Genomic DNA, 9,433 nt, shown 5'->3' on the forward strand with positions numbered 1-9,433 from the left:
GCGAGTGCGACATTTACTTCTGGAGTGACTTTCACAGCTGTAATCTTCTTGTTTTTCTTCGCAGTCCTCTTCCATGACCGTTCTTCACGATCAGTCAACATACTTTGGTTCGCGCTGTACTTAGTGGATGATGTTTTTCCGCTCCGCCTATATGCGGTATAAAACTTTGTTACGGTACCTCTTGAAATACCAAACATTTCGACTCCCTACGAAAGTACCTCCGTTACGAGCGCAAACAATTTGCCCGCCTGCGAATGCGCTGTGCTCCGACACAAAGCACTCAAAACTATACAAAGCACTGTTCTGACCACAGCTGACACCTGCAGCGCACTTAGGACACAATACAGCTGCCATTCATGGTCAAGTACAAGGGCGCAACGTGCAGGCTTCGCTAGCATCTGCATATATGTTCATGCATGCATTTCTCTCACTGTTTCCATAGTTTTGTCCCACGCGTTATAACATTCCAAGACCTTATGTAACTTCTACAAATTACTGAATCTTACGATACCGTTTCTTTTTCAACCATGGTTATATCTATTTAGAGACATACATTGTCTCATTCATGTTATCGGATATTTACACAATGTGGCAGCAGTCTGGCGAAGTTCTGTCGTGCTTAAAGTTAGGCGAGTATATATCGATATTTTATGCACAGCCTAGGGTTATGCTACGAGAATGTTTTCCCACAAATGTCACAACAAAATATAAAATACAGCTTCGCTCGCAGTCTTATCTTATGAGAACCATCACTTGTTGAATTTACCGACCTACATTACAACGACTTTATGACGCGGCTCAACATCTGTATTTCTAATAAAAAGTTAAATTAACTTTTCAGTTAGGGTCATTGTAAATTTTGGTGATATACATCTCAGTAAATTAGCTTACCACGCCTATTTTCATTCTCTGCTTTCGTATGGCATCATATTCTGGGGTAACTCATCATTAAGTAAAAGGGTGTTCATTGCACAAAAGCGTGTAATCAGAGTAATTGCTCGAGCTCATCCAAGATCATCCTTCAGACACTTATTTAAAGAGATAAGTAATAGCAGTGTACATGGCTACAACACTAGGAGAAAGGATGATCTTCACTACTCAAGGTTAAATCTAACTTTGAATCAGAAGCGGGTAAATTATGCTACCACAAAATTATTTGGTCACTTACCTAATAGCATCAAAAGTCTGACAGATAGCCATATAGCATTTAAAAGGAAATTAAAAGAATTTCTGAATGGCAACTCTTTCTACTCATTAGATGAATTTTTGGATATAGTAACTGGGTAATTTCTCCACCCCCCACCCAAAAAAAATTGAGTGTCATGTAATATTTTGTGTAATGTAATCCAATCTAACTTCCGTAAACACGTTTTATTTCCATAATATTTTCAAAGAAACAGAACAACTAATTTTGATTTGTGTTAAACGTGGCAAGCGGATCTTTTATATAGCGTCAATTTGAATCAGTCTGTGTTCTGGATGCTTTTATAACGTTATAGGACTAATACACACTGTAAACTGGCACCAGGGACACGATCACATGCTCACTAGTTTTTCGACTATGCTCTAGTACACTTCACGAGACCCTTTGCATGAACAATGCCAAAAAACAGTTACTGCGCACAAAGTTTTGTTACACAAACTGTAACTTTATTTGCTGTGAAAAAGGTTTGTCATGTGACGACTGAATGGTAAAATGTACAGTATAAGAAATAAATGAATTATACTTCAGTCATAGGTGAAAGACAATCCTGGACCAACTTCCGTTTTCATTAAGCTTATCAACTGAACCAGAGCCCTATACACTGAAGCTAACTGCAAGATATATAAATTCAACTTCAATTTAAAGTTTTACTCTTTAAACATGTCTGTAAATACTGCATTATCAGTGTTGCTCACTTATTTGCAATAAATTTGGACTTACAACATTCAACTTTAATAGCAGGGGAACTTTATAGTCTGGACCAGTAGCCATGTGTGGACGCACAGTAAACTGATACATTTACCTCCTCTTATTTTTATGCTAATTATTTTATGTCCGGGTACAATCAATAAAATTAAGTCTCAGTGGTGTATTCTTGTTATTACAATAAACAGTATTACAATGAAGTCACTACAAAAACTCTCATTAGTTTTCTAACTTTTTGACAAGGATGGCAACCGACGAAAAATGCAAAAATACGACGAGAGAGCACAGAATAAAATGTCAGAAATGTAAAAGAAATGATGGCTATGATAGTATACAACGGCACAGTGCCGCATGGAGGAAGGAGATGAATGTAACAGCAGTACGGGCACTGGCCACACGCGCTGATGCGGACCATGGCTGAATGTGAAATGAAGCGATGCGACTCTCCCAGCTTAAGGAGATACAGAAGAAACACCAATGCCTTATTCATGTTTCCATCATAAGAGGAACGCAACCGAAGAAGTTAGCAGAGTCTCTGATGCGCTCGACCTCTGACAGTACAGAAACACAGCAGCAAGTACTACGCGAATATGTAATAAAAAATGGGGATTCATATTTTTAAAAACGCAGTTGATATCCGTTTGACCTATGGCAGCGCCATCTAGCGAGCCAACCACAGCGCCATCTGGTTTCCCCCTTCAAGCTAGACGAGTTTCGTTCTTTGTAGTTTTTTCGTTTGATGCTTATTTCGCGAGATATTTGGGCCGGTCACTATCAATGGACCACCCTGTATATCTCTCAGTTGCCATCGACACTATTTGTTTGATTTTAAGCCACTTCTGGTCTACGGTTACATGGTCACTTTGGAAGAAGACTGTCTCTTAGGAAAGCGTTAAGCGACTTTTATCTCCTTTTTTTAGTAGACATATTTTGTGTTCATTTTTGGTGAATTTGGATGTTACCGTATTCAATCTTGCTACAACAACCTTTTGGTCATTAAACCAGTATCAGTCATGATGTCCCTGTCTGTGAAAGGAATTTTCAATCTGCGAACACGGCACTACCACGCCTATACAATTTACTGGAGGCAAATTAAAATTCGTGCCTGTCCGGGACTTGAACCAGAATGTCTCACCTTACGCAATCGTTCGTTTTAACTGCGTAGCCTGTCCGAGCACACTTCACGGACAGACCCAATCTTCCGTAACTCCCAGTGTCTGCTACTCATTAGTGTTCGCACGAGTATGTGACTGCCGCACTGGGAGAGATATATTTAGTTTCTCGTCAGATTGCGTTGGCTTTGGCATGAAGTACATTAGTGCAGTGTCTGTATTTGACAGTGTCTGTAAAGTTCCACGCAACGTTCCCTCGGACATGCATGTGTCTCCGAAAGAACAGACTCAGCTTATGTTTGATAGCCGTATTAAACCACGAAATATATTCACACATTGTGAATATGTTACCACAGCTATACAATTTACTGAAGACAAATGAAAGTTTGTTCTGGATCAGGACTAGAACCTGGATTTCTTGCTTTATGAGAGGGTCCAACCGCTTCGGCCAACCAAAGTTCTCGCACAATTACGCGATCTCTACACTTGGAGAAACTTATTTAACTTTCTCATCAGCCTGCCTTGTCCTTCTCTGTTGACCGATTGTGGAATCGGGACAGCGGTCGGTCAAATATTAACTAAGGAAAATCGCAAAACAGCCGTATATTTTGAGAAGTTATTTTGTTTATACAAGCAGTTTCGGTTCAAATGGCTCTGAGAACTATGGGACTTAACAACTGAAGTCATCAGTCCCCTAGAACTTAGAACTTCTTAAACCTAACGACATCACTCACAACCATGCCCGAGGCAGGATTCGAAACTGCGACCGTAGCGGTCGCGCGGTTCCGGACTGAAGCGCCTAGAACCGCCCGGCCCTATGCACTCCATGTAGAGACCATCACATATATCGATACTTGCATACTGGAGCCATCAATGTCTAGATTCCATGAATTTGTTTTTGGAGTATTTACTTCGAAGACTTGTAAGAGTGGGATGACTATTGCAACGTCCCCTTAGAAAAATTAATGAATTACTGTGCTGATAAACCTCTTACATTATTTGATTTTCAAACAGCTGAGCAGAACTGAACGTACTCAGACATTTCGCTCGTTCCCTATTCTGATCAACACTAAACTGAGACTCAATATTTTTAGAGCAACGCAATCTGACTTTTAATAATCCCTACAAAAAAATAGCCCTAACAAACATTAACCTATACCTTTCACAAATCACTTACCTCACAAAAATCTTCGTTACTCAAACTACTGCAATACAGCGAGCGCCAATACTGCCAGCTAAATAAAAGATTCAAAGTACTGATGGCACTAACTACTGATAGGCATAGTTAGCAAATGAAAGATTTTGATAGAGAACTAACAATGTATTTACCTTAATAGTGTTCAAAAGTCATAATATCTATATCAGTCCATGAGATCCAATATTACAAATTTACTGTCTCTGTCCAGATCATCCGCTCTCAAAACTCCGCCATCTCACTCCCCACATCCACCACTGCTGGCGGCTCACCTCCAACTGCGCAACGCTACTCGCTGTTAACAGCCAACTGCCCAACACTGCAGTAGCCAACAACAATGCAAACCAGCCACAGACTGCACACAGCACAGCCAGTGATTTTCATACAGAGCGCTATGTGGCGTTACCAATAAAAAAACCTATACAGCCTACTTACACTATCTGAAATGAGACCGAAATGTTCTTTGAATAGTTCAGCAACTGTACATGCGGGTCAGGTGGTCAGTACAAGGAACTAATTATTTGTTTATTCCGGTTGTCAAATATAACCTCTAATCCACCACTGCTGGCGGCTCACCTCCAACTGCGCAACGCTACGCGCTGTTAACAGCCAACTGCCCAACACTGCAGTAGCCAACAACAATGCAAACCAGCCACAGACTGCACACAGCACAGCCAGTGATTTTCATACAGAGCGCTATGTGGCGTTACCAATAAAAAAACCTATACAGCCTACTTACACTATCTGAAATGAGACCGAAATGTTCTTTGAATAGTTCAGCAACTGTACATGCGGGTCAGGTGGTCAGTACAAGGAACTAATTATTTGTTTATTCCGGTTGTCAAATATAACCTCTAATTATACCAACTCACAGAAACTATCTATTTCAGTTTCACTGCAAGGTAAATTACTTTAACAGCAGTAAACATTCCACCACCAACTGTATTCAATGTATACTTATATGGATATGGTCCATATCAGTATATAATTACGGCAATACCGGCCATGACCTTCTTCTGTGCGGATGCACACATATTGCACGAAATCTTACGGGACTTGGTAAGAATGTCTTCCACGAGTAATGAATGTGTAGGGTAGGGACACTACGAATGTAGTGTGTGGACATACAAGGTGAGAATGTGGGTCTCGCGGGAGACGTGCGTGAGATAGTCTATGCGGTCGCACTATCCTCTGTGCCCTCGGTGGCTCAGATGGATAGAGCGTCTGCCATGTAAGCAGGAGATCCCGGTTTCGAGTCCCGGTCGGGGCACACATTTTCACCTGTCCCCGTTGATATACATCAACGCCCGTCAGCAGTTGAAGGCATTAATATATAGTTCTAATTTCGTATTCAATGTAGGTCCTACAATGAAATAGAACTACAACCGTTATGCGAAAACATGCGAAGCTCCCTGCACGGAAGCAGCTTACAAGGGAACCTCCCCATCGCACCCCCCTCAGATTTAGTTATAAGTTGGCACAGTGCATAGGCCTTGAAAAACTGAACACAGATCAATCGAGAAAACAGGAAAAAGTTGTGTGAAACTATGAAAAAATAAGCAAAATATACAAACTGGGTAGTCCATGCGAAGATAGGCAACATCAAGGTTAATCTGAGCTCAGGAGCACCGTGGTCCCGTGGTTAGCGTGAACAGCTGCGGAATGAGAGGTTCTTGGTTCAAGTCTCCCCTCGAGCAAAAAGTTTTTCTTGATTTCCGCAAAGTTATGATCTGTCCAACCGTTCATTGACGAGACGAGACTGTAATATGTTTAGTGTCTGTGTTTTGCGACCGCACCGCAAAATCGTGCGATTAGTAGACGAAATGACGTGCCTCTCCAATGGGAACCGAAAACATTTTATCGCAAGGTCATAGGTCAACCGATTCCTCCACAGGAAAACACGTCTGACATACTCTATATGACACTGGTGACGGCATGTGCGTCACATGACAGGACTATGTTGTCGACACACCTAACTTGTACACTTGGCGAATGGGTAAAAAGATTCTTCTACGTTGCCCGATTTAGGTTTTCTTGTGGATGTGAAAAATACTCCCAAAAAAGTGATGAAAACATAAGAGTTTGTGACATAAACTGCAACAAATGAATCCAACAGTTTCACAGTAGTACACTTTTGCCTGTGCTCTGTCAAAACATATGTTTTTAACGTTTTCAAATTTTTCCGTGTGTACACCGTCAAATCCTGCATATGTCCAAGCAAATCTGAACATGTCTTGGAATTTTGGAGAGCGTAGTTGATTATGTGTGAGTGCCTGATCTTTGATAATGGTCTGAAAATAAGAAATTGAACTTTTCGCTCGAAGGAAGACTTGAACCAAGGACCTCTCGTTCCGCAGCTGCTCACGCTAACCACGGGACCACGGCGCTCCTGAGTTCCACCTAGCCTTGATGTTGCCTATCTTGCGCATGGACTACTCAGTTTGTATATTTTGCTTATTTTTTCATAGTTTCACACAACTTCTTCCTGTTTTCTCGATTGATCTGTGTTCAGTTTTTCAAGGCCTATCCACTGTGCCAACTTATAACTAAATCTGAGGGGGGTGCGATGGGGAGGTTCCCTTGTTAGAACTCTGCAGATCCCGCTCAGGATCCGTCGTGTGAACCAGAAAGGGAAGCTTACGACGAGTCTCACATCTACATTTACGCTCAACAAACCACATTGCGACGTGTGGCTGAGTATACTTCGTGTACGCCCGTCACCTCGCCCTTTTCCTGTTCCAGTCGCGAATTATTCGCGGGGGAACGATTGCTTGTGAGTCCCCATGTGAGCTCGACCCTCTAATTTTACCTTCATGATCTTTTCTTCGGAAATATGTAGGAGGAAACAATATATTCGCAGAGTCTTCTAGGAGTAGTAGGTCATAGGAACATCAGCTGCAAGGCACATCGGGGCGCAAAGTGCCTCTCTTGCAGCGTCTGTCAATGAAATAGGCTGGGCATTTCCGTGATGCTTTCGTGTTTACTAACTGAACGCGTACGAAACGCTCTGCACTTGTTTCGATCTTCTCTGTTTCCTCTACAAACCTGTTCTAGAACGGATCTGAGACTTACGAGCAGTATTCACGTTAACAGTAGCTTGTGCATGGTACGTTAATTTTGTAGTCCGGCTGTTGCTACTTTCTGACCAGTTCTGCGGAATGTTGCGGGGAGTCCATTGCTTGTTCTCGAGGGCAGGCGCAGACCTGAAGAGGTTATGATACGCTTGGTGGACGATGCGGCGATGTGGTGGTCAGAGGTTGTCAAATGGAACCTTGACAACAGGTATGTCTGCCCTTTCTTCCCCATACCGTCCAATATATGTCACATTCGAATGCCCCACAACTCTGGACATCGCACTGTTCGATCGACAGGCCAAATGGAGGCCCGCATCGAGGACAGATTCAAACTCTGCAGGTGCTCATAGCGCTGTCTCACAGAAGTGAACTACGTACACACAAATGTGACCAAATAAAAGCGTTTTTCTGTTGTCGGAAACAGCAAAACTCTAGTAATTAAAATTATGCACAGCCTTTTCTGCTTCACTGTTCAAGTTAAGCTGCACTGAAACTGTTTTCACACTTTGTCTTCTATCACGATCTCTACACCCTCTCATTGTCAGATTTACAGCAGTTAAGTAAACTATACACGAAATAAATTTCCACAACTTTACTGGCGAATGTCACAGAAGTCTATCAAAAATTCATTTACCTGCTGTTTGGTTTCTAATGATGGGCACTGCTGTGGAAAATGCATAGGACAGTTAACAAGTCTGGGAGGTTTAGCATTTTATCCGAGTTGTGAGTCGCTTGTAGGTATAATGAGTGATTCTGGCCCTAGTGCTCGAATCTACAGCGTGCAGTTACCTCAGATTACCGTCTTTGAAAAAAAGCAAGTGGTAAACCTAAGAAATGAGGAAAATTTGACTGTCTTATCATTACTTTCATGAATACATCATCATAGGTTGGATGTCAGAAAATAAAACTTCGTTGTTCTCATTAAGTGGTCAAGCGGTTCCAGTTGCTTCAGTCCAAAAACGCCCTGCTGCTACGGTCGCAGGTTCGAATCCTGCCTCCGGCATGGATGTATGTGATGTCCTTAGGTTAGGTAGTTTAAGTAGTTCTAAGTCTAGGGCACTGATGACCTCATATGTTAAGTCCCGTGGTGCTTAGAGCCATTTTTGTTCTCATTAAATATTATCGGCGAAGCCAGAAACACAACACTCGTTGACCAGTCTAAACATCAACGCTCAACTGCTAAACATACTACAAGCTTCAAAGGTCACCATGAAACATAGAAGAACAGAACGATTTAAAGGACCAACAAATGACGCTGTTTCACTGTACAGTACGCTGCGCTGTCGGATCACCACCTACAGCGTCACATGCTCGAGACAATGAGAAGGATTTCTGAATGTAATATAGGACACTGGCACAAAATCTGATCAAGAGCTTAACGCCACCACCTCCAAGATCCCGATCTGGCTGCCACCTCAATGCCATGCGTTAACAATTCTGGATGACAAGTTGCTTGATTTTCATGAACTTTTATGTACACATATACCATTTTCTCAGAGATCAACAGCAGTGATAGTGATGGTGTCAAGTACTGTACAACGAATCAAAAGGAGTAGGAATCAAAGCAGAAAAACTGGAAAGTTTAACTTCTTGTGAATGTACAGTCTAAGATAAAAAAAACAAACGACAAACCGTGAAAGAATTATCTAAATTGGACGGAAATTGGTTGATGTGATCTAGATGTACAGACAAAAAAATAATTATAATTTCAGAAAAACTAGATGATTTATTCAAGAGAAAGAGATTCACAAAATGAGTACGTCAATAAAACGTTGTTCCACCTGTGGCCCTTATTCAAGCATCTGTTCGGCTAAGGATTGATTGACAAAGTTGTTGGGGGTTCTTCTGAGGGATATAGCGCCACATTCTATAAAATCGACACGTCAGATCGTCAAAATCCCGAATTGGTTGGAAGGCCCTGCCCATAATGCTCCAAACATTCTCAGTTGGGAAGATAACCGGTGACTTTGCTAGATAAAGTAGGCTTTGGCAAACGCGAAGACAAGCGTGTGCGGGCGTGCATTATCTTGCTGATATGTGAACACAAGATGGCTTTTGATGAAGGGCAACAAAATGGTGTGTAGAATATCATCGACGTACAACTGTGTTATAAGAATGCCGCTGATGAAACCAAAGGGGTTCT

At 41.8% G+C, this 9,433-nt stretch overlaps 1 non-coding gene across 1 annotated transcript; it reads left to right on the forward strand.

Moving 5' to 3' along the window:
- Positions 1-5,411: 5,411 nt before the first annotated feature.
- On the forward strand, positions 5,412-5,486 carry Trnat-ugu. Its single transcript has one exon. It is a non-coding gene; the product is annotated as a tRNA-Thr (tRNA).
- Positions 5,487-9,433: the final 3,947 nt, after the last annotated feature.

Source organism: Schistocerca piceifrons, chromosome 3 (genome assembly GCF_021461385.2).
Source record: "Schistocerca piceifrons isolate TAMUIC-IGC-003096 chromosome 3, iqSchPice1.1, whole genome shotgun sequence".
Classification (NCBI taxonomy): domain Eukaryota; kingdom Metazoa; phylum Arthropoda; class Insecta; order Orthoptera; family Acrididae; genus Schistocerca; species Schistocerca piceifrons.